Consider the following 24,185-nt stretch of genomic DNA (forward strand, 5'->3'; position numbering starts at 1 on the left):
AACTACAGGTGGTGAGATAAGCTGCACAATATAATTGACCTTTCAGTATATTGTTGCACACACACCATCTATTTAGCAAATGCCCTTGTTATCAACAGCAGCCTTTTAAACTCACCTGAGCTAACAGGTATGTGCGCTGGTTACTCTGCTGCGCTTAAAATTTCTTTTTTGGTTTGCTACAATGCCTTTTCTGAAACGTTGTCTCCTTCTGCTGGAACACTGACTTCTTTCATTTAATGCCTGCAGACTATAAAAGAGAACCCAACCCAAAAAGTTTGGTTGATTAGTCTGTGGCATTCTGTTAAACTGTTGCTTATGGCGGTCTCTGTGAGCTTCTCAGCGACATTCAGCCAGCCAGGTATCCTGCCTGCAGTAGATGGAATGTGGCAATGGAACGCTGGCTGCGCGTGTCATAATAGGCTCTGAGCCTTTATATACCTGTGCACAGCAGCAGCCACCTTCAGTCTGCTGCTGGACAGCCAGCAGCAGCAGCAGCAGGAGAGGTATGTAATCAGGAGCCCTCCTGCTAAGGGTAGACAGCTGCTCGTTCCACCCCACCACCCGCCTTAATTGGTTCTCCTCCCTTCCAACGGTGTTGAGGCGGGTGGGAACAGCAGGGGGTGAAGGTGCTGTGTTTAAAGAGGTGGAGTTATGCAGATCTAAAACGCGTGGATTGCAGCAGCAGCAAGCCAAAAAGTGCAGGCATGTAAGGGATCTAGAGGTTGACAACATGTCTTCTTAACGGGAGTCCAGGAGCTCATCTCCACAAATGGACTTTTCAGGATCCTTGGGTGGCTCCGTAGTTTGAAACCAATTCTGGTTATCGCTTCTCGGCCTTTTGGCTAAGATCAAGTGTAGTATCTGTTCTTATCAGTTTAATATCTGATACGTCCCCTATCTGGGGACCATATATTAAATGGATTTTTAGAACAGGGAGATGGAAAAAGAGCTTGCTCTGTCCACTCCACGCATTGACCTGGTATTGCAGTATCTCCAGGACGGGTGCACCCCTTCTATAATGCAGTTTCTAAAATCAGAAAGAATTGAATTCAATGTTTTTTGTTCATTTTGCTTGTTTGTCGGATTTGGGGATGGACTCTTTGGCTTTGCTTTTCTTCTCCTCATTGGATTTTTCATGTTCAAAGTTGCAGAAGCCAGATTACAAGCTCATTTTGGTTCAACTTCAGCAACTGTGCATTGCATTGCCATGTAATGTGATGCAATGCTATCTTTCTAGCTCTCCCTTTTTACTTCCTTTTGGATAAACAGACATATTAGGCAAGCATTTTGGAGCTTTCACCTAAATAACTACAGGTGGTGAGATAAGCTGCACAATATAATTGACCTTTCAGTATATTGTTGCACACACACCATCTATTTAGCAAATGCCCTTGTTATCAACAGCAGCCTTTTAAACTCACCTGAGCTAACAGGTATGTGCGCTGGTTACTCTGCTGCGCTTAAAATTTCTTTTTTGGTTTGCTACAATGCCTTTTCTGAAACGTTGTCTCCTTCTGCTGGAACACTGACTTCTTTCATTTAATGCCTGCAGACTATAAAAGAGAACCCAACCCAAAAAGTTTGGTTGATTAGTCTGTGGCATTCTGTTAAACTGTTGCTTATGGCGGTCTCTGTGAGCTTCTCAGCGACATTCAGCCAGCCAGGTATCCTGCCTGCAGTAGATGGAATGTGGCAATGGAACGCTGGCTGCGCGTGTCATAATAGGCTCTGAGCCTTTATATACCTGTGCACAGCAGCAGCCACCTTCAGTCTGCTGCTGGACAGCCAGCAGCAGCAGCAGCAGGAGAGGTATGTAATCAGGAGCCCTCCTGCTAAGGGTAGACAGCTGCTCGTTCCACCCCACCCCCCGCCTTAATTGGTTCTCCTCCCTTCCAACGGTGTTGAGGCGGGTGGGAACAGCAGGGGGTGAAGGTGCTGTGTTTAAAGAGGTAGAGTTATGCAGATCTAAAACGCGTGGATTGCAGCAGCAGCAAGCCGAAAAGTGCAGGCATGTAAGGGATCTAGAGGTTGACAACATGTCTTCTTAACGGGAGTCCAGGAGCTCATCTCCACAAATGGACTTTTCAGGATCCTTGGGTGGCTCCGTAGTTTGAAACCAATTCTGGTTATCGCTTCTCGGCCTTTTGGCTAAGATCAAGTGTAGTATCTGTTCTTATCAGTTTAATATCTGATACGTCCCCTATCTGGGGACCATATATTAAATGGATTTTTAGAACAGGGAGATGGAAAAAGAGCTTGCTCTGTCCACTCCACGCATTGACCTGGTATTGCAGTATCTCCAGGACCGGTGCACCCCTTCTTTAATGCAGTTTCTAAAATCAGAAAGAATTGAATTCAATGTTTTTTGTTCATTTTGCTTGTTTGTCGGATTTTGGGATGGACTCTTTGGCTTTGCTTTTCTTCTCCTCATTGGATTTTTCATGTTCAAAGTTGCAGAAGCCAGATTACAAGCTCATTTTGGTTCAACTTCAGCAACTGTGCATTGCATTGCCATGTAATGTGATGCAATGCTATCTTTCTAGCTCTCCCTTTTTACTTCCTTTTGGATAAACAGACATATTAGGCAAGCATTTTGGAGCTTTCACCTAAATAACTACAGGTGGTGAGATAAGCTGCACAATATAATTGACCTTTCAGTATATTGTTGCACACACACCATCTATTTAGCAAATGCCCTTGTTATCAACAGCAGCCTTTTAAACTCACCTGAGCTAACAGGTATGTGCGCTGGTTACTCTGCTGCGCTTAAAATTTCTTTTTTGGTTTGCTACAATGCCTTTTCTGAAACGTTGTCTCCTTCTGCTGGAACACTGACTTCTTTCATTTAATGCCTGCAGACTGTAAAAGAGAACCCAACCCAAAAAGTTTGGTTGATTAGTCTGTGGCATTCTGTTAAACTGTTGCTTATGGCGGTCTCTGTGAGCTTCTCAGCGACATTCAGCCAGCCAGGTATCCTGCCTGCAGTAGATGGAATGTGGCAATGGAACGCTGGCTGCGCGTGTCATAATAGGCTCTGAGCCTTTATATACCTGTGCACAGCAGCAGCCACCTTCAGTCTGCTGCTGGACAGCCAGCAGCAGCAGCAGCAGGAGAGGTATGTAATCAGGAGCCCTCCTGCTAAGGGTAGACAGCTGCTCGTTCCACCCCACCCCCCGCCTTAATTGGTTCTCCTCCCTTCCAACGGTGTTGAGGCGGGTGGGAACAGCAGGGGGTGAAGGTGCTGTGTTTAAAGAGGTGGAGTTATGCAGATCTAAAACGCGTGGATTGCAGCAGCAGCAAGCCGAAAAGTGCAGGCATGTAAGGGATCTAGAGGTTGACAACATGTCTTCTTAACGGGAGTCCAGGAGCTCATCTCCACAAATGGACTTTTCAGGATCCTTGGGTGGCTCCGTAGTTTGAAACCAATTCTGGTTATCGCTTCTCGGCCTTTTGGCTAAGATCAAGTGTAGTATCTGTTCTTATCAGTTTAATATCTGATACGTCCCCTATCTGGGGACCATATATTAAATGGATTTTTAGAACAGGGAGATGGAAAAAGAGCTTGCTCTGTCCACTCCACGCATTGACCTGGTATTGCAGTATCTCCAGGACCGGTGCACCCCTTCTTTAATGCAGTTTCTAAAATCAGAAAGAATTGAATTCAATGTTTTTTGTTCATTTTGCTTGTTTGTCGGATTTGGGGATGGACTCTTTGGCTTTGCTTTTCTTCTCCTCATTGGATTTTTCATGTTCAAAGTTGCAGAAGCCAGATTACAAGCTCATTTTGGTTCAACTTCAGCAACTGTGCATTGCATTGCCATGTAATGTGATGCAATGCTATCTTTCTAGCTCTCCCTTTTTACTTCCTTTTGGATAAACAGACATATTAGGCAAGCATTTTGGAGCTTTCACCTAAATAACTACAGGTGGTGAGATAAGCTGCACAATATAATTGACCTTTCAGTATATTGTTGCACACACACCATCTATTTAGCAAATGCCCTTGTTATCAACAGCAGCCTTTTAAACTCACCTGAGCTAACAGGTATGTGCGCTGGTTACTCTGCTGCGCTTAAAATTTCTTTTTTGGTTTGCTACAATGCCTTTTCTGAAACGTTGTCTCCTTCTGCTGGAACACTGACTTCTTTCATTTAATGCCTGCAGACTATAAAAGAGAACCCAACCCAAAAAGTTTGGTTGATTAGTCTGTGGCATTCTGTTAAACTGTTGCTTATGGCGGTCTCTGTGAGCTTCTCAGCGACATTCAGCCAGCCAGGTATCCTGCCTGCAGTAGATGGAATGTGGCAATGGAACGCTGGCTGCGCATGTCATAATAGGCTCTGAGCCTTTATATACCTGTGCACAGCAGCAGCCACCTTCAGTCTGCTGCTGGACAGCCAGCAGCAGCAGCAGCAGGAGAGATATGTAATCAGGAGCCCTCCTGCTAAGGGTAGACAGCTGCTCGTTCCACCCCACCCCCCGCCTTAATTGGTTCTCCTCCCTTCCAACGGTGTTGAGGCGGGTGGGAACAGCAGGGGGTGAAGGTGCTGTGTTTAAAGAGGTGGAGTTATGCAGATCTAAAACGCGTGGATTGCAGCAGCAGCAAGCCGAAAAGTGCAGTCATGTAAGGGATCTAGAGGTTGACAACATGTCTTCTTAACGGGAGTCCAGGAGCTCATCTCCACAAATGGACTTTTCAGGATCCTTGGGTGGCTCCGTAGTTTGAAACCAATTCTGGTTATCGCTTCTCGGCCTTTTGGCTAAGATCAAGTGTAGTATCTGTTCTTATCAGTTTAATATCTGATACGTCCCCTATCTGGGGACCATATATTAAATGGATTTTTAGAACAGGGAGATGGAAAAAGAGCTTGCTCTGTCCACTCCACGCATTGACCTGGTATTGCAGTATCTCCAGGACCGGTGCACCCCTTCTTTAATGCAGTTTCTAAAATCAGAAAGAATTGAATTCAATGTTTTTTCTTCATTTTGCTTGTTTGTCGGATTTGGGGATGGACTCTTTGGCTTTGCTTTTCTTCTCCTCATTGGATTTTTCATGTTCAAAGTTGCAGAAGCCAGATTACAAGCTCATTTTGGTTCAACTTCAGCAACTGTGCATTGCATTGCCATGTAATGTGATGCAATGCTATCTTTCTAGCTCTCCCTTTTTACTTCCTTTTGGATAAACAGACATATTAGGCAAGCATTTTGGAGCTTTCACCTAAATAACTACAGGTGGTGAGATAAGCTGCACAATATAATTGACCTTTCAGTATATTGTTGCACACACACCATCTATTTAGCAAATGCCCTTGTTATCAACAGCAGCCTTTTAAACTCACCTGAGCTAACAGGTATGTGCGCTGGTTACTCTGCTGCGCTTAAAATTTCTTTTTTGGTTTGCTACAATGCCTTTTCTGAAACGTTGTCTCCTTCTGCTGGAACACTGACTTCTTTCATTTAATGCCTGCAGACTATAAAAGAGAACCCAACCCAAAAAGTTTGGTTGATTAGTCTGTGGCATTCTGTTAAACTGTTGCTTATGGCGGTCTCTGTGACCTTCTCAGCGACATTCAGCCAGCCAGGTATCCTGCCTGCAGTAGATGGAATGTGGCAATGGAACGCTGGCTGCGCGTGTCATAATAGGCTCTGAGCCTTTATATACCTGTGCACAGCAGCAGCCACCTTCAGTCTGCTGCTGGACAGCCAGCAGCAGCAGCAGCAGGAGAGGTATGTAATCAGGAGCCCTCCTGCTAAGGGTAGACAGCTGCTCGTTCCACCCCACCCCCCGCCTTAATTGGTTCTCCTCCCTTCCAACGGTGTTGAGGCGGGTGGGAACAGCAGGGGGTGAAGGTGCTGTGTTTAAAGAGGTGGAGTTATGCAGATCTAAAACGCGTGGATTGCAGCAGCAGCAAGCCGAAAAGTGCAGGCATGTAAGGGATCTAGAGGTTGACAACATGTCTTCTTAACGGGAGTCCAGGAGCTCATCTCCACAAATGGACTTTTTAGGATCCTTGGGTGGCTCCGTAGTTTGAAACCAATTCTGGTTATCGCTTCTCGGCCTTTTGGCTACGACCAAGTGTTGTTGCTGGAAGACTCCAAAGCCTATCGCATCCTCGGCCTTGAGGCATCGGCAGTTCTACTGTCTTAAGCCTCCTGCTGCTATAGGGGGTGTGCGTGCTGAAGAGAACCAAGAAGGCGATCGACTTATCTGAATATGGCGATGGCGACATCGGCTACTCTCCGTTCTGCTGGAGCTGGCGACTTGAAGATCAAGAACTCTTTCAAGATTGAAGTTGAAGAGCGAGCCCGTGACAAGTTCTCCCTGTCTTTCTTCGTGAGGAAGGTCCTGCTTGAGATCCTGCAGGTGAAAAGGGAGAACATTCTGGCACTTCAAGATGCTCCTGGACGCTTTGTGCTTACCCTGACCTCTGAAGTGGCATCTCAGAATTTTTACCATCAGATCAAGCTGAGACTTCAGGAGGAAGATCTTAAAGGACTGTGTTTTGTGACCCTCTGCCTGGCAGAAGAGAAGTCTGTGGGGGTTCATATGAGCAATCCGCATGTCTCTGAAAAGGATGTGGCTGCGTTTCTGCATAACTATTGCTCTGAGGTCCACTTTTCACACAAAATCATGAACTCTGAGAGGTTGTGGACCGGAAAATACAAGTTCATCGTGAAGCTGAGAGAAGGTTTGGGAATTGGTGGACTCATTCATCCGCCTCAGAGCTTCCTGATTGGCAGAGAGAGAGGAAGACTCTTCTATCCAGGGATGCCTATCTTCTGCAGAAAATGTATGGACTTTGGGCATTCCTTTGAGAGCTGCAAGGAGGAGAACGCTCTTTGCAAGAAGTGCTATCAAAAAGGACATGTCACTCTGAACTGCCCAAATCAGATGATCTGTAATATCTGCCGTATCCCTGGGCACTCTTTTCGGGATTGTCCGTTGAGAAAAAAGACCTTCAGCTATGCAGATGCAGCTCGGGGGGGAGCCCCTCCGAAGCGGTCCAGTCCTGAAGAACAAACAGACAAATCCAAGGACCCTCCCGGGAACCCTTCTGGGGATCCGCCCAAGGACACTGCTGGGGACCCGCCTGGGGATAGCATTGTTCTCAAGGATTGGTCGGAGAGTCCAGATGGTCATGTGGTGGAGGAGAATCCAGCTGAGTCTGAAGTGGAGATGGGAGAGGAGTCTTCTAAGGAGGCTGGTGGTGAGGAGGAGGAGGAGGAGATTAACATTGACGTGGAGGTTTTGAGGAAAAGGAAAAAGGAGAAGTCGAGTTTGTTTAAGGGAGAGAGCGCCAGCAAAAGACCTGCTGGGCGTTTGAAAATAGTCCTCCCTAATTACTCACCTAAACCGATCATCTCAGTTCCTAAACCTGTAAACCCATCTGATCCGGTGAACATCGAGGAATTCTCAGACACGGACGTTTCTGCGGGTCCCTCTACCCCGGTCGGATTCATGTCAGATACGGACTCAAGCTCTGTTTAAATGATTTATGGCTACACTCAAAATTGCCTCACTAAATGTGAGGAGTTTAAAGGGCTCTGTCAAGAGAGCTGCTTTATTTTCTTACCTGATGACTTTAGATGCTGATATTTTTTTACTTCAAGAATGCGGCATTGACCATGACCCTAACTATAACAAACTAAGGGAAGATTGGGCGAACGGACCTTCCATCTGGTCCGGTGAAAATGGATCGCGTGCTACTGGTGTTGGCGTCCTGTTTAAAAACAAAGACTTTAAGGTTACCTCGTTCACTGAAGTTGAACCTGGACGTGCACTAGTTGTTAATGTGAGTTACTGTGGATCCGAGTTCAAGCTGATTAATGTTTATGCATCTCCGATTAAAGAGGAAAGATCCAGTTTATTAGATATCATCAAACTCTTTATACCTGGTCCTACACCAACTGTGGTTGGCGGTGACTTCAATTGTATCCGGTCTGATGAAAATAGGACATCAGGTACTAGAAGGAAAGACAAAACTGAGATGCAGTTAAAAAATCTAATCGACGATACTTGCCTGAATGATGTCTGGAGAGTAAAGAATACCTCTGAACCAGGATACACTTGGGAGAACAATCTTCTAAAATCAAGAATTGACTTTGTTCTGACATCACAGAGTTTTAAAGTGAATAAAGTGGATCTAACAGGTAACATCTTTTCTGACCACAAAACGTTAATTACTCACTTGGAATTGCCCAGTCTAGAGAAAGGGCGAGGTGTCTGGAAGTTGAACACTCTGCTGCTGGAAGATGAAAGTATAAAAGAGGAATTTTTGAAATTTTATAAAAAACTACAGGGGAAAAAACATTATTACAAAAGAATTCTAGAATGGTGGGAGTATGTGAAGTCTCAAATTAGACATTTTTTTCTCTTAGCTGGCAAAAGGAAGGCCAGACAGAATCAGAAATGGTTTAAAGACCTGAATACAAAACTGCAAACAGGTTACAAACTCAGAAATGCAGGGATAGATATGGAGGATGTTATTTTACAAGTCAAAGAAGACATTAAAAAAGCAATTGAACAGAAAGGCAAAGAAATAATTTTCAACGCCAAGGTAGAACATATGGAAAAAAATGAAACATGTTCCAGGTTCTTTTTCAAAAAATCTTTAGAACGCAAAGAATTAATTAAAGAACTTGATGGTGAAACAACTAAAGATGGACTGTTGGACAAAGCGCAAACTTTTTATCAAAATCTTTTTGGCGAAAAGAAAATTGACGCTGATTTTTTACCTGATGCTCTTAATTCATTGCAGAATCACCTTGAAAAGCAAGATCAAGAGTTGTTGATTGAAGATATCTGTGAAGAAGAACTGCTAAGTGCAATCAAAAGCTTTTCTAGAGGAAAAACACCGGGTACTGACGGACTACAAATTGAATTTTATCTTACTTTTTGGGAGATTTTAAAAGATGACCTGTTTGAGATTTTTAAAGCTGTCTTTTTATGTGACAAATTGCCTGAATCTTGGAGAAGTGGTGTGGTCACCCTGCTTTTTAAAAAAGGAGATAAGACTAATCTAGAGAACTGGAGACCAATCACGTTACTCAACGTAGATTATAAAATTATGGCAAAAATCATGGTGAACAGAATGAAGAAGGTGATAGAGAAGGTCGTGCATCCTGATCAGGTATGTGGTGTGCCTGGTCGTACAATTGCAGAAAACTTGAATATTATACGGGACGCAATTTGGTATCAGCAAGAGAGGAAGCAAAAGCTAGCTCTTCTGTCCCTTGATTTCCAGAAAGCGTACGACAGAGTCTCTCATAAGTACCTGTATTCTGTGTTAAAGAAAATGAAATTCCCGGATGTTTTTATTAAGCACATTGCACTTTTATATGATGGAAGTTTTAGCAGGATTTTAATTAATGGTTTTTTATCTTCAGAAGTTGTTCTAAAGTCGGGCGTCAAACAAGGATGCCCACTTTCGCCTCTGCTCTTTATCTGCGCAATCGAGCCTCTACTGGCAATGTTGAGGAAAGATAAGATGGTGAAAGGTGTACCCATGCCAGGTGGAAATGGACTAAGTACTAAGTCACTGGGGTACATGGATGACATCACGATCCTGTGCGACTCAGAACAATCGCTGAGAAGAGCAGTAAGAACTACTGATTTTTTCTGTTTAGCATCTGCCTTCAAACTGAACTTGGAGAAGAGCGAATGTCTTGGATTCGGTGATTGGTCAGATGCGCAGATTCCTCAACTTAAAATAAGAAGTGATAAGATCAAAATTTTAGGTGTTGTGTTTACAAAAAAGAATGATGGAGAAGAAAGTTGGCAGTTGGTGAAGGAGAAAATGCAAAAGAAGATAAGTTTATGGAAACTCAGAAAATTATCAATGGAAGGTAAAAACTTGATCATTAAGTCTTTGTTGTTGCCGATAATGTTGTTTTTAAGTATGGTGTACCCCCCGAATGAGAACACAGTAAAGTTTCTCCAGAGACAAATTTTTCTTTTTCTGTGGGGATCAAAAATGGAGAAGGTTCGAAGAGAGACAATGTACAAGCAGCATAAATATGGTGGAAAGAATATCCCAAATATCAAAAAATTTTTGTACCTAAAGTTCTTTAGTTTTTGCTTCAAAATGACCAATCTAAGAACTCATTGGTCTTTCTACTTAAGATATGCAGCTGGAGATATCTTTAGGAAAAGAAAGTGGATAACATTGCCCCCAAATTCTCCTGTCCTAATTACACCGCCAAAACAATATGTCTTACTAGAAAAAACAATTAGACTTTATAACTTACCTGAAGTAGATGTGGAGATGCTGTCAAATTCAAGAAGACTGGCTCTAGAGACAAAGAGAAAAGAAACGATGACAGCAGTGGCAAACTTTACATACACTAAAAGTGGAAGAATTTGGAGAATGACTTATGCACCTTATCTAACAAATGAATATAAAGACTTGGCATGGGCAATAGTGCAAGAATGTGTTCCTGTTAGATTTTTTCAACACAGAAGGGGATTGTGCAATACTGCAAGATGCCCTAGAACAGGCTGTGTTAGAGAGGAAACAGTTTTACACACCTTTTGGAACTGTTTTTATGCCCAAAATGTCTGGAAAGAAGTTGGAAGTCTCTTAAAGTTTGTTACTGGTCTTAAGTTTTTAAATCACGAAGTAGTTTTATATGGAAATTTTACATGTCAATCAAAAGAAAAAGAAAGAGTCATTTGGATAATGATAAATGGAATAAAGAATGCGCTATGGAAAGTCCGAAACATATTGCTTTTTAAAAGAGATTTTATAAGTGAAAGTGAATGCATAAAATTAGCACTAAGTGAAATATATATTTGTTACCTGTTAGATCTGAAGAGAATTGGGAAAAAAAGAGCCAAGAGTCTATGGAACTTTCATCTGTGGAACCTTGTAGCATGAACAGATTATAAGGCAAGAGAAATATTAGAAGAGAAATAACAACTGAAATATAAGAACAAAATGAAAAAGAAAAAAATCTGTTCTTATCAGTTTAATATCTGATACGTCCCCTATCTGGGGACCATATATTAAATGGATTTTTAGAACAGGGAGATGGAAAAAGAGCTTGCTCTGTCCACTCCACGCATTGACCTGGTATTGCAGTATCTCCAGGACCGGTGCACCCCTTCTTTAATGCAGTTTCTAAAATCAGAAAGAATTGAATTCAATGTTTTTTGTTCATTTTGCTTGTTTGTCGGATTTGGGGATGGACTCTTTGGCTTTGCTTTTCTTCTCCTCATTGGATTTTTCATGTTCAAAGTTGCAGAAGCCAGATTACAAGCTCATTTTGGTTCAACTTCAGCAACTGTGCATTGCATTGCCATGTAATGTGATGCAATGCTATCTTTCTAGCTCTCCCTTTTTACTTCCTTTTGGATAAACAGACATATTAGGCAAGCATTTTGGAGCTTTCACCTAAATAACTACAGGTGGTGAGATAAGCTGCACAATATAATTGACCTTTCAGTATATTGTTGCACACACACCATCTATTTAGCAAATGCCCTTGTTATCAACAGCAGCCTTTTAAACTCACCTGAGCTAACAGGTATGTGCGCTGGTTACTCTGCTGCACTTAAAATTTCTTTTTTGGTTTGCTACAATGCCTTTTCTGAAACGTTGTCTCCTTCTGCTGGAACACTGACTTCTTTCATTTAATGCCTGCAGACTATAAAAGAGAACCCAACCCAAAAAGTTTGGTTGATTAGTATGTGGCATTCTGTTAAACTGTTGCTTATGGCGGTCTCTGTGAGCTTCTCAGCGACATTCAGCCAGCCAGGTATCCTGCCTGCAGTAGATGGAATGTGGCAATGGAACGCTGGCTGCGCGTGTCATAATAGGCTCTGAGCCTTTATATACCTGTGCACAGCAGCAGCCACCTTCAGTCTGCTGCTGGACAGCCAGCAGCAGCAGCAGCAGGAGAGGTATGTAATCAGGAGCCCTCCTGCTAAGGGTAGACAGCTGCTCGTTCCACCCCACCCCCCGCCTTAATTGGTTCTCCTCCCTTCCAACGGTGTTGAGGCGGGTGGGAACAGCAGGGGGTGAAGGTGCTGTGTTTAAAGAGGTGGAGTTATGCAGATCTAAAACGCGTGGATTGCAGCAGCAGCAAGCCGAAAAGTGCAGGCATGTAAGGGATCTAGAGGTTGACAACATGTCTTCTTAACGGGAGTCCAGGAGCTCATCTCCACAAATGGACTTTTCAGGATCCTTGGGTGGCTCCGTAGTTTGAAACCAATTCTGGTTATCGCTTCTCGGCCTTTTGGCTAAGATCAAGTGTAGTATCTGTTCTTATCAGTTTAATATCTGATACGTCCCCTATCTGGGGACCATATATTAAATGGATTTTTAGAACAGGGAGATGGAAAAAGAGCTTGCTCTGTCCACTCCACGCATTGACCTGGTATTGCAGTATCTCCAGGACCGGTGCACCCCTTCTTTAATGCAGTTTCTAAAATCAGAAAGAATTGAATTCAATGTTTTTTGTTCATTTTGCTTGTTTGTCGGATTTGGGGATGGACTCTTTGGCTTTGCTTTTCTTCTCCTCATTGGATTTTTCATGTTCAAAGTTGCAGAAGCCAGATTACAAGCTCATTTTGGTTCAACTTCAGCAACTGTGCATTGCATTGCCATGTAATGTGATGCAATGCTATCTTTCTAGCTCTCCCTTTTTACTTCCTTTTGGATAAACAGACATATTAGGCAAGCATTTTGGAGCTTTCACCTAAATAACTACAGGTGGTGAGATAAGCTGCACAATATAATTGACCTTTCAGTATATTGTTGCACACACACCATCTATTTAGCAAATGCCCTTGTTATCAACAGCAGCCTTTTAAACTCACCTGAGCTAACAGGTATGTGCGCTGGTTACTCTGCTGCGCTTAAAATTTCTTTTTTGGTTTGCTACAATGCCTTTTCTGAAACGTTGTCTCCTTCTGCTGGAACACTGACTTCTTTCATTTAATGCCTGCAGACTATAAAAGAGAACCCAACCCAAAAAGTTTGGTTGATTAGTCTGTGGCATTCTGTTAAACTGTTGCTTATGGCGGTCTCTGTGAGCTTCTCAGCGACATTCAGCCAGCCAGGTATCCTGCCTGCAGTAGATGGAATGTGGCAATGGAACGCTGGCTGCGCGTGTCATAATAGGCTCTGAGCCTTTATATACCTGTGCACAGCAGCAGCCACCTTCAGTCTGCTGCTGGACAGCCAGCAGCAGCAGCAGCAGGAGAGGTATGTAATCAGGAGCCCTCCTGCTAAGGGTAGACAGCTGCTCGTTCCACCCCACCCCCCGCCTTAATTGGTTCTCCTCCCTTCCAACGGTGTTGAGGCGGGTGGGAACAGCAGGGGGTGAAGGTGCTGTGTTTAAAGAGGTGGAGTTATGCAGATCTAAAACGCGTGGATTGCAGCAGCAGCAAGCCGAAAAGTGCAGGCATGTAAGGGATCTAGAGGTTGACAACATGTCTTCTTAACGGGAGTCCAGGAGCTCATCTCCACAAATGGACTTTTCAGGATCCTTGGGTGGCTCCGTAGTTTGAAACCAATTCTGGTTATCGCTTCTCGGCCTTTTGGCTAAGATCAAGTGTAGTATCTGTTCTTATCAGTTTAATATCTGATACGTCCCCTATCTGGGGACCATATATTAAATGGATTTTTAGAACAGGGAGATGGAAAAAGAGCTTGCTCTGTCCACTCCACGCATTGACCTGGTATTGCAGTATCTCCAGGACCGGTGCACCCCTTCTTTAATGCAGTTTCTAAAATCAGAAAGAATTGAATTCAATGTTTTTTGTTCATTTTGCTTGTTTGTCGGATTTGGGGATGGACTCTTTGGCTTTGCTTTTCTTCTCCTCATTGGATTTTTCATGTTCAAAGTTGCAGAAGCCAGATTACAAGCTCATTTTGGTTCAACTTCAGCAACTGTGCATTGCATTGCCATGTAATGTGATGCAATGCTATCTTTCTAGCTCTCCCTTTTTACTTCCTTTTGGATAAACAGACATATTAGGCAAGCATTTTGGAGCTTTCACCTAAATAACTACAGGTGGTGAGATAAGCTGCACAATATAATTGACCTTTCAGTATATTGTTGCACACACACCATCTATTTAGCAAATGCCCTTGTTATCAACAGCAGCCTTTTAAACTCACCTGAGCTAACAGGTATGTGCGCTGGTTACTCTGCTGCGCTTAAAATTTCTTTTTTGGTTTGCTACAATGCCTTTTCTGAAACGTTGTCTCCTTCTGCTGGAACACTGACTTCTTTCATTTAATGCCTGCAGACTATAAAAGAGAACCCAACCCAAAAAGTTTGGTTGATTAGTCTGTGGCATTCTGTTAAACTGTTGCTTATGGCGGTCTCTGTGAGCTTCTCAGCGACATTCAGCCAGCCAGGTATCCTGCCTGCAGTAGATGGAATGTGGCAATGGAACGCTGGCTGCGCGTGTCATAATAGGCTCTGAGCCTTTATATACCTGTGCACAGCAGCAGCCACCTTCAGTCTGCTGCTGGACAGCCAGCAGCAGCAGCAGCAGGAGAGGTATGTAATCAGGAGCCCTCCTGCTAAGGGTAGACAGCTGCTCGTTCCACCCCACCCCCCGCCTTAATTGGTTCTCCTCCCTTCCAACGGTGTTGAGGCGGGTGGGAACAGCAGGGGGTGAAGGTGCTGTGTTTAAAGAGGTGGAGTTATGCAGATCTAAAACGCGTGGATTGCAGCAGCAGCAAGCCGAAAAGTGCAGGCATGTAAGGGATCTAGAGGTTTACAACATGTCTTCTTAACGGGAGTCCAGGAGCTCATCTCCACAAATGGACTTTTCAGGATCCTTGGGTGGCTCCGTAGTTTGAAACCAATTCTGGTTATCGCTTCTCGGCCTTTTGGCTAAGATCAAGTGTAGTATCTGTTCTTATCAGTTTAATATCTGATACGTCCCCTATCTGGGGACCATATATTAAATGGATTTTTAGAACAGGGAGATGGAAAAAGAGCTTGCTCTGTCCACTCCACGCATTGACCTGGTATTGCAGTATCTCCAGGACCGGTGCACCCCTTCTTTAATGCAGTTTCTAAAATCAGAAAGAATTGAATTCAATGTTTTTTGTTCATTTTGCTTGTTTGTCGGATTTGGGGATGGACTCTTTGGCTTTGCTTTTCTTCTCCTCATTGGATTTTTCATGTTCAAAGTTGCAGAAGCCAGATTACAAGCTCATTTTGGTTCAACTTCAGCAACTGTGCATTGCATTGCCATGTAATGTGATGCAATGCTATCTTTCTAGCTCTCCCTTTTTACTTCCTTTTGGATAAACAGACATATTAGGCAAGCATTTTGGAGCTTTCACCTAAATAACTACAGGTGGTGAGATAAGCTGCACAATATAATTGACCTTTCAGTATATTGTTGCACACACACCATCTATTTAGCAAATGCCCTTGTTATCAACAGCAGCCTTTTAAACTCACCTGAGCTAACAGGTATGTGCGCTGGTTACTCTGCTGCGCTTAAAATTTCTTTTTTGGTTTGCTACAATGCCTTTTCTGAAACGTTGTCTCCTTCTGCTGGAACACTGACTTCTTTCATTTAATGCCTGCAGACTATAAAAGAGAACCCAACCCAAAAAGTTTGGTTGATTAGTCTGTGGCATTCTGTTAAACTGTTGCTTATGGCGGTCTCTGTGAGCTTCTCAGCGACATTCAGCCAGCCAGGTATCCTGCCTGCAGTAGATGGAATGTGGCAATGGAACGCTGGCTGCGCGTGTCATAATAGGCTCTGAGCCTTTATATACCTGTGCACAGCAGCAGCCACCTTCAGTCTGCTGCTGGACAGCCAGCAGCAGCAGCAGCAGGAGAGGTATGTAATCAGGAGCCCTCCTGCTAAGGGTAGACAGCTGCTCGTTCCACCCCACCCCCCGCCTTAATTGGTTCTCCTCCCTTCCAACGGTGTTGAGGCGGGTGGGAACAGCAGGGGGTGAAGGTGCTGTGTTTAAAGAGGTGGAGTTATGCAGATCTAAAACGCGTGGATTGCAGCAGCAGCAAGCCGAAAAGTGCAGGCATGTAAGGGATCTAGAGGTTGACAACATGTCTTCTTAACGGGAGTCCAGGAGCTCATCTCCACAAATGGACTTTTCAGGATCCTTGGGTGGCTCCGTAGTTTGAAACCAATTCTGGTTATCGCTTCTCGGCCTTTTGGCTAAGATCAAGTGTAGTATCTTTTGAAAAGGCAGTTTTGTCCTTGGGCTGCCCTAGTAAATTGATGCATATTACACACTGGTTTGGTGCACTTGTTAGTACGCCAGGTGGCTCATAGAGTTATCTGATGGAAAACATGGCCCTCCAGGATCGAAGTCACTAGGCTGGGTAAGTGTGAGGGCTTTGGAGCAATGTGCCCCAGGAGTAGGCGCCCTGGTGGGAGTCCAAGCTTACTGGGACTGGGAACCCCAGAAAGACTTGGCTTCGTAGCACGCCGCACCTTTGCCAATCATACTTTCTGAGCAACCCCCCCTATTCCTGGCCTCCGGGCTAGGAAGGGGAATTTTTATAAACCCGGTCGGAGGTCCGGTCAGCTTTGGGCTGAGAAACCAACACAGGCTCCAGCTCCACTAGGGTGGCAGCCTAGATGGAAGCTGGGAGCACGAAAACGGCTCTTCTCCGGCTTCGGCTAGGGAGAGCATCGGAGATCCCTGACCCTCGCTGTGGCCTTCTGGCTCGGAGGGATGGGGATGGTTTATTGGGAACCCTCTCCTCCGGGAAGGGTCCACATGAATCCTCACCTCGTGCGCTGTTTTGGTGTGACTTCGGTCACATTTTTCAGTGCCTTGGATGCAGCTTCAATCAAAAAATCTGTTCTTATCAGTTTAATATCTGATACGTCCCCTATCTGGGGACCATATATTAAATGGATTTTTAGAACAGGGAGATGGAAAAAGAGCTTGCTCTGTCCACTCCACGCATTGACCTGGTATTGCAGTATCTTCAGGACCGGTGCACCCCTTCTTTAATGCAGTTTCTAAAATCAGAAAGAATTGAATTCAATGTTTTTTGTTCATTTTGCTTGTTTGTCGGATTTGGGGATGGACTCTTTGGCTTTGCTTTTCTTCTCCTCATTGGATTTTTCATGTTCAAAGTTGCAGAAGGCAGATTACAAGCTCATTTTGGTTCAACTTCAGCAACTGTGCATTGCATTGCCATGTAATGTGATGCAATGCTATCTTTCTAGCTCTCCCTTTTTACTTCCTTTTGGATAAACAGACATATTAGGCAAGCATTTTGGAGCTTTCACCTAAATAACTACAGGTGGTGAGATAAGCTGCACAATATAATTGACCTTTCAGTATATTGTTGCACACACACCATCTATTTAGCAAATGCCCTTGTTATCAACAGCAGCCTTTTAAACTCACCTGAGCTAACAGGTATGTGCGCTGGTTACTCTGCTGCGCTTAAAATTTCTTTTTTGGTTTGCTACAATGCCTTTTCTGAAACGTTGTCTCCTTCTGCTGGAACACTGACTTCTTTCATTTAATGCCTGCAGACTATAAAAGAGAACCCAACCCAAAAAGTTTGGTTGATTAGTCTGTGGCATTCTGTTAAACTGTTGCTTATGGCGGTCTCTGTGAGCTTCTCAGCGACATTCAGCCAGCCAGGTATCCTGCCTGCAGTAGATGGAATGTGGCAATGGAACGCTGGCTGCGCATGTCATAATAGGCTCTGAGCCTTTATATACCTGTGCACAGCAGCAGCCACCTTCAGTCTGCTGCTGGACAGCCAGCAGCAGCAGCAGCAGGAGAGGTATGTAATCAGGAGCCCTCCTGCTAAGGGTAGACAGCTGCTCGTTCCACCCCACCCCCCGCCTTAATTGGTTCTCCTCCCTTCCAACGGTGTTGAGGTGGGTGGGAACAGCAGGGGGTGAAGGTGCTGTGTTTAAAGAGGTGGAGTTATGCAGATCTAAAACGCGTGGATTGCAGCAGCAGCAAGCCGAAAAGTGCAGGCATGTAAGGGATCTAGAGGTTGACAACATGTCTTCTTAACGGGAGTCCAGGAGCTCATCTCCACAAATGGACTTTTCAGGATCCTTGGGTGGCTCCGTAGTTTGAAACCAATTCTGGTTATCGCTTCTCGGCCTTTTGGCTAAGATCAAGTGTAGTATCTTTTGAAAAGGCAGTTTTGTCCTTGGGCTGCCCTAGTAAATTGATGCATATTACACACTGGTTTGGTGCACTTGTTAGTACGCCAGGTGGCTCATAGAGTTATCTGATGGAAAACATGGCCCTCCAGGATCGAAGTCACTAGGCTGGGTAAGTGTGAGGGCTTTGGAGCAATGTGCCCCAGGAGTAGGCGCCCTGGTGGGAGTCCAAGCTTACTGGGACTGGGAACCCCAGAAAGACTTGGCTTCGTAGCACGCCGCACCTTTGCCAATCATACTTTCTGAGCAACCCCCCCTATTCCTGGCCTCCGGGCTAGGAAGGGGAATTTTTATAAACCCGGTCGGAGGTCCGGTCAGCTTTGGGCTGAGAAACCAACACAGGCTCCAGCTCCACTAGGGTGGCAGCCTAGATGGAAGCTGGGAGCACGAAAACGGCTCTTCTCCGGCTTCGGCTAGGGAGAGCATCGGAGATCCCTGACCCTCGCTGTGGCCTTCTGGCTCGGAGGGATGGGGATGGTTTATTGGGAACCCTCTCCTCCGGGAAGGGTCCACATGAATCCTCACCTCGTGCGCTGTTTTGGTGTGACTTCGGTCACATTTTTCAGTGCCTTGGATGCAGCTTCAATAAAAAAATCTGTTCTTATCAGTTTAATATCTGATACGTCCCCTATCTGGGGACCATATATTAAATGGATTTTTAGAACAGGGAGATGGAAAAAGAGCTTGCTCTGTCCACTCCACGCATTGACCTGGTATTGCAGTATCTCCAGGACCGGTGCACCCCTTCTTTAATGCAGTTTCTAAAATCAGAAAGAATTGAATTCAATGTTTTTTGTTCATTTTGCTTGTTTGTTGGATTTGGGGATGGACTCTTTGGCTTTGCTTTTCTTCTCCTCATTGGATTTTTCATGTTCAAAGTTGCAGAAGCCAGATTACAAGCTCATTTTGGTTCAACTTCAGCAACTGTGCATTGCATTGCCATGTAATGTGATGCAATGCTATCTTTCTAGCTCTCCCTTTTTACTTCCTTTTGGATAAACAGACATATTAGGCAAGCATTTTGGAGCTTTCACCTAAATAACTACAGGTAGTGAGATAAGCTGCACAATATAATTGACCTTTCAGTATATTGTTGCACACACACCATCTATTTAGCAAATGCCCTTGTTATCAACAGCAGCCTTTTAAACTCACCTGAGCTAACAGGTATGTGCGCTGGTTACTCTGCTGCGCTTAAAATTTCTTTTTTGGTTTGCTACAATGCCTTTTCTGAAACGTTGTCTCCTTCTGCTGGAACACTGACTTCTTTCATTTAATGCCTGCAGACTATAAAAGAGAACCCAACCCAAAAAGTTTGGTTGATTAGTCTGTGGCATTCTGTTAAACTGTTGCTTATGGCGGTCTCTGTGAGCTTCTCAGCGACATTCAGCCAGCCAGGTATCCTGCCTGCAGTAGATGGAATGTGGCAATGGAACGCTGGCTGCGCGTGTCATAATAGGCTCTGAGCCTTTATATACCTGTGCACAGCAGCAGCCACCTTCAGTCTGCTGCTGGACAGCCAGCAGCAGCAGCAGCAGGAGAGGTATGTAATCAGGAGCCCTCCTGCTAAGGGTAGACAGCTGCTCGTTCCACCCCACCCCCCGCCTTAATTGGTTCTCCTCCCTTCCAACGGTGTTGAGGCGGGTGGGAACAGCAGGGGGTGAAGGTGCTGTGTTTAAAGAGGTGGAGTTATGCAGATCTAAAACGCGTGGATTGCAGCAGCAGCAAGCCGAAAAGTGCAGGCATGTAAGGGATCTAGAGGTTGACAACATGTCTTCTTAACGGGAGTCCAGGAGCTCATCTCCACAAATGGACTTTTCAGGATCCTTGGGTGGCTCCGTAGTTTGAAACCAATTCTGGTTATCGCTTCTCGGCCTTTTGGCTAAGATCAAGTGTAGTATCTGTTCTTATCAGTTTAATATCTGATACGTCCCCTATCTGGGGACCATATATTAAATGGATTTTTAGAACAGGGAGATGGAAAAAGAGCTTGCTCTGTCCACTCCACGCATTGACCTGGTATTGCAGTATCTCCAGGACCGGTGCACCCCTTCTTTAATGCAGTTTCTAAAATCAGAAAGAATTGAATTCAATGTTTTTTGTTCATTTTGCTTGTTTGTCGGATTTGGGGATGGACTCTTTGGCTTTGCTTTTCTTCTCCTCATTGGATTTTTCATGTTCAAAGTTGCAGAAGCCAGATTACAAGCTCATTTTGGTTCAACTTCAGCAACTGTGCATTGCATTGCCATGTAATGTGATGCAATGCTATCTTTCTAGCTCTCCCTTTTTACTTCCTTTTGGATAAACAGACATATTAGGCAAGCATTTTGGAGCTTTCACCTAAATAACTACAGGTGGTGAGATAAGCTGCACAATATAATTGACCTTTCAGTATATTGTTGCACACACACCATCTATTTAGCAAATGCCCTTGTTATCAACAGCAGCCTTTTAAACTCACCTGAGCTAACAGGTATGTGCGCTGGTTACTCTGCTGCGCTTAAAATTTCTTTATTGGTTTGCTACAATGCCTTTTCTGAAACGTTGTCTCCTTCTGCTGGAACACTGACTTCTTTCATTTAATGCCTGCAGACTATAAAAGAGAACCCAACCCAAAAAGTTTGGTTGATTAGTCTGTGGCATTCTGTTAAACTGTTGCTTATGGCGGTCTCTGTGAGCTTCTCAGCGACATTCAGCCAGCCAGGTATCCTGCCTGCAGTAGATGGAATGTGGCAATGGAACGCTGGCTGCGCGTGTCATAATAGGCTCTGAGCCTTTATATACCTGTGCACAGCAGCAGCCACCTTCAGTCTGCTGCTGGACAGCCAGCAGCAGCAGCAGCAGGAGAGGTATGTAATCAGGAGCCCTCCTGCTAAGGGTAGACAGCTGCTCGTTCCACCCCACCCCCCGCCTTAATTGGTTCTCCTCCCTTCCAACGGTGTTGAGGCGGGTGGGAACAGCAGGGGGTGAAGGTGCTGTGTTTAAAGAGGTAGAGTTATGCAGATCTAAAACGCGTGGATTGCAGCAGCAGCAAGCCGAAAAGTGCAGGCATGTAAGGGATCTAGAGGTTGACAACATGTCTTCTTAACGGGAGTCCAGGAGCTCATCTCCACAAATGGACTTTTCAGGATCCTTGGGTGGCTCCGTAGTTTGAAACCAATTCTGGTTATCGCTTCTCGGCCTTTTGGCTAAGATCAAGTGTAGTATCTGTTCTTATCAGTTTAATATCTGATACGTCCCCTATCTGGGGACCATATATTAAATGGATTTTTAGAACAGGGAGATGGAAAAAGAGCTTGCTCTGTCCACTCCACGCATTGACCTGGTATTGCAGTATCTCCAGGACCGGTGCACCCCTTCTTTAATGCAGTTTCTAAAATCAGAAAGAATTGAATTCAATGTTTTTTGTTCATTTTGCTTGTTTGTCGGATTTGGGGATGGACTCTTTGGCTTTGCTTTTCTTCTCCTCATTGGATTTTTCATGTTCAAAGTTGCAGAAGCCAGATTACAAGCTCATTTTGGTTCAACTTCAGCAACTGTGCATTGCATTGCCATGTAATGTGATGCAATGCTATCTTTCTAGCTCTCCCTTTTTACTTCCTTTTGGATAAACAGACATATTAGGCAAGCATTTTGGAGCTTTCACCTAAATAACTACAGGTGGTGAGATAAGCTGCACAATATAATTGACCTTTCAGTATATTGTTGCACACACACCATCTATTTAGCAAATGCCCTTGTTATCAACAGCAGCCTTTTAAACTCACCTGAGCTAACAGGTATGTGCGCTGGTTACTCTGCTGCGCTTAAAATTTCTTTTTTGGTTTGCTACAATGCCTTTTCTGAAACGTTGTCTCCTTCTGCTGGAACACTGACTTCTTTCATTTAATGCCTGCAGACTATAAAAGAGAACCCAACCCAAAAAGTTTGGTTGATTAGTCTGTGGCATTCTGTTAAACTGTTGCTTATGGCGGTCTCTGTGAGCTTCTCAGCGACATTCAGCCAGCCAGGTATCCTGCCTGCAGTAGATGGAATGTGGCAATGGAACGCTGGCTGCGCGTGTCATAATAGGCTCTGAGCCTTTATATACCTGTGCACAGCAGCAGCCACCTTCAGTCTGCTGCTGAACAGCCAGCAGCAGCAGCAGCAGGAGAGGTATGTAATCAGGAGCCCTCCTGCTAAGGGTAGACAGCTGCTCGTTCCACCCCACCCCCCGCCTTAATTGGTTCTCCTCCCTTCCAACGGTGTTGAGGAGGGTGGGAACAGCAGGGGGTGAAGGTGCTGTGTTTAAAGAGGTGGAGTTATGCAGATCTAAAACGCGTGGATTGCAGCAGCAGCAAGCCGAAAAGTGCAGGCATGTAAGGGATCTAGAGGTTGACAACATGTCTTCTTAACGGGAGTCCAGGAGCTCATCTCCACAAATGGACTTTTCAGGATCCTTGGGTGGCTCCGTAGTTTGAAACCAATTCTGGTTATCGCTTCTCGGCCTTTTGGCTAAGATCAAGTGTAGTATCTGTTCTTATCAGTTTAATATCTGATACGTCCCCTATCTGAGGACCATATATTAAATGGATTTTTAGAACAGGGAGATGGAAAAAGAGCTTGCTCTGTCCACTCCACGCATTGACCTGGTATTGCAGTATCTCCAGGACCGGTGCACCCCTTCTTTAATGCAGTTTCTAAAATCAGAAAGAATTGAATTCAATGTTTTTTGTTCATTTTGCTTGTTTGTCGGATTTGGGGATGGACTCTTTGGCTTTGCTTTTCTTCTCCTCATTGGATTTTTCATGTTCAAAGTTGCAGAAGCCAGATTACAAGCTCATTTTGGTTCAACTTCAGCAACTGTGCATTGCATTGCCATGTAATGTGATGCAATGCTATCTTTCTAGCTCTCCCTTTTTACTTCCTTTTGGATAAACAGACATATTAGGCAAGCATTTTGGAGCTTTCACCTAAATAACTACAGGTGGTGAGATAAGCTGCACAATATAATTGACCTTTCAGTATATTGTTGCACACACACCATCTATTTAGCAAATGCCCTTGTTATCAACAGCAGCCTTTTAAACTCACCTGAGCTAACAGGTATGTGCGCTGGTTACTCTGCTGCGCTTAAAATTTCTTTTTTGGTTTGCTACAATGCCTTTTCTGAAACGTTGTCTCCTTCTGCTGGAACACTGACTTCTTTCATTTAATGCCTGCAGACTATAAAAGAGAACCCAACCCAAAAAGTTTGGTTGATTAGTCTGTGGCATTCTGTTAAACTGTTGCTTATGGCGGTCTCTGTGAGCTTCTCAGCGACATTCAGCCAGCCAGGTATCCTGCCTGCAGTAGATGGAATGTGGCAATGGAACGCTGGCTGCGCGTGTCATAATAGGCTCTGAGCCTTTATATACCTGTGCACAGCAGCAGCCACCTTCAGTCTGCTGCTGGACAGCCAGCAGCAGCAGCAGCAGGAGAGGTATGTAATCAGGAGCCCTCCTGCTAAGGGTAGACAGCTGCTCGTTCCACCCCACCCCCCGCCTTAATTGGTTCTCCTCCCTTCCAACGGTGTTGAGGCGGGTGGGAACAGCAGGGGGTGAAGGTGCTGTGTTTAAAGAGGTGGAGTTATGCAGATCTAAAACGCGTGGATTGCAGCAGCAGCAAGCCGAAAAGTGCAGGCATGTAAGGGATCTAGAGGTTGACAACATGTCTTCTTAACGGGAGTCCAGGAGCTCATCTCCACAAATGGACTTTTCAGGATCCTTGGGTGGCTCCGTAGTTTGAAACCAATTCTGGTTATCGCTTCTCGGCCTTTTGGCTAAGATCAAGTGTAGTATCTGTTCTTATCAGTTTAATATCTGATACGTCCCCTATCTGGGGACCATATATTAAATGGATTTTTAGAACAGGGAGATGGAAAAAGAGCTTGCTCTGTCCACTCCACGCATTGACCTGGTATTGCAGTATCTCCAGGACCGGTGCACCCCTTCTTTAATGCAGTTTCTAAAATCAGAAAGAATTGAATTCAATGTTTTTTGTTCATTTTGCTTGT

The 24,185-nt window shown here is 44.5% G+C and overlaps 14 non-coding genes and 2 pseudogenes across 14 annotated transcripts; all 16 read left to right on the forward strand.

Annotated features, from left to right (window-relative positions):
• Positions 1-822: 822 nt before the first annotated feature.
• LOC141242170 (U2 spliceosomal RNA) lies at positions 823-1,013 on the forward strand. The gene has a single exon (XR_012306816.1). It is a non-coding gene; the product is annotated as a U2 spliceosomal RNA (small nuclear RNA).
• Positions 1,014-2,128: 1,115 nt separating this feature from the next.
• Positions 2,129-2,319, forward strand: LOC141242012 (U2 spliceosomal RNA). The gene has a single exon (XR_012306662.1). It is a non-coding gene; the product is annotated as a U2 spliceosomal RNA (small nuclear RNA).
• A 1,115-nt stretch (positions 2,320-3,434) lies between these two features.
• On the forward strand, positions 3,435-3,625 carry LOC141242013 (U2 spliceosomal RNA). Its single transcript, XR_012306663.1, has one exon. It is a non-coding gene; the product is annotated as a U2 spliceosomal RNA (small nuclear RNA).
• Positions 3,626-4,740: 1,115 nt separating this feature from the next.
• On the forward strand, positions 4,741-4,931 carry LOC141242014 (U2 spliceosomal RNA). The gene has a single exon (XR_012306664.1). It is a non-coding gene; the product is annotated as a U2 spliceosomal RNA (small nuclear RNA).
• Positions 4,932-10,924: 5,993 nt separating this feature from the next.
• On the forward strand, positions 10,925-11,106 carry LOC141242217 (U2 spliceosomal RNA). The gene has a single exon (XR_012306859.1). It is a non-coding gene; the product is annotated as a U2 spliceosomal RNA (small nuclear RNA).
• A 1,115-nt stretch (positions 11,107-12,221) lies between these two features.
• LOC141242015 (U2 spliceosomal RNA) lies at positions 12,222-12,412 on the forward strand. Its single transcript, XR_012306665.1, has one exon. It is a non-coding gene; the product is annotated as a U2 spliceosomal RNA (small nuclear RNA).
• A 1,115-nt stretch (positions 12,413-13,527) lies between these two features.
• Positions 13,528-13,718, forward strand: LOC141242016 (U2 spliceosomal RNA). The gene has a single exon (XR_012306666.1). It is a non-coding gene; the product is annotated as a U2 spliceosomal RNA (small nuclear RNA).
• Positions 13,719-14,833: 1,115 nt separating this feature from the next.
• On the forward strand, positions 14,834-15,024 carry LOC141242017 (U2 spliceosomal RNA). Its single transcript, XR_012306667.1, has one exon. It is a non-coding gene; the product is annotated as a U2 spliceosomal RNA (small nuclear RNA).
• Positions 15,025-16,139: 1,115 nt separating this feature from the next.
• LOC141242244 (U2 spliceosomal RNA) lies at positions 16,140-16,255 on the forward strand (annotated as a pseudogene).
• A 524-nt stretch (positions 16,256-16,779) lies between these two features.
• LOC141242201 (U2 spliceosomal RNA) lies at positions 16,780-16,961 on the forward strand. The gene has a single exon (XR_012306845.1). It is a non-coding gene; the product is annotated as a U2 spliceosomal RNA (small nuclear RNA).
• Positions 16,962-18,076: 1,115 nt separating this feature from the next.
• LOC141242245 (U2 spliceosomal RNA) lies at positions 18,077-18,192 on the forward strand (annotated as a pseudogene).
• A 524-nt stretch (positions 18,193-18,716) lies between these two features.
• On the forward strand, positions 18,717-18,898 carry LOC141242204 (U2 spliceosomal RNA). The gene has a single exon (XR_012306848.1). It is a non-coding gene; the product is annotated as a U2 spliceosomal RNA (small nuclear RNA).
• A 1,115-nt stretch (positions 18,899-20,013) lies between these two features.
• Positions 20,014-20,204, forward strand: LOC141242018 (U2 spliceosomal RNA). Its single transcript, XR_012306668.1, has one exon. It is a non-coding gene; the product is annotated as a U2 spliceosomal RNA (small nuclear RNA).
• Positions 20,205-21,319: 1,115 nt separating this feature from the next.
• On the forward strand, positions 21,320-21,510 carry LOC141242019 (U2 spliceosomal RNA). Its single transcript, XR_012306669.1, has one exon. It is a non-coding gene; the product is annotated as a U2 spliceosomal RNA (small nuclear RNA).
• Positions 21,511-22,625: 1,115 nt separating this feature from the next.
• Positions 22,626-22,816, forward strand: LOC141242174 (U2 spliceosomal RNA). The gene has a single exon (XR_012306820.1). It is a non-coding gene; the product is annotated as a U2 spliceosomal RNA (small nuclear RNA).
• Positions 22,817-23,931: 1,115 nt separating this feature from the next.
• On the forward strand, positions 23,932-24,122 carry LOC141242021 (U2 spliceosomal RNA). Its single transcript, XR_012306671.1, has one exon. It is a non-coding gene; the product is annotated as a U2 spliceosomal RNA (small nuclear RNA).
• Positions 24,123-24,185: the final 63 nt, after the last annotated feature.

The sequence above is a fragment of the Phyllobates terribilis genome, unplaced genomic scaffold (genome assembly GCF_046119375.1).
Source record: "Phyllobates terribilis strain yellow unplaced genomic scaffold, ASM4611937v1 Scaffold_1031__1_contigs__length_461108, whole genome shotgun sequence".
In the NCBI taxonomy this organism is placed as follows: Eukaryota; Metazoa; Chordata; class Amphibia; order Anura; family Dendrobatidae; genus Phyllobates; species Phyllobates terribilis.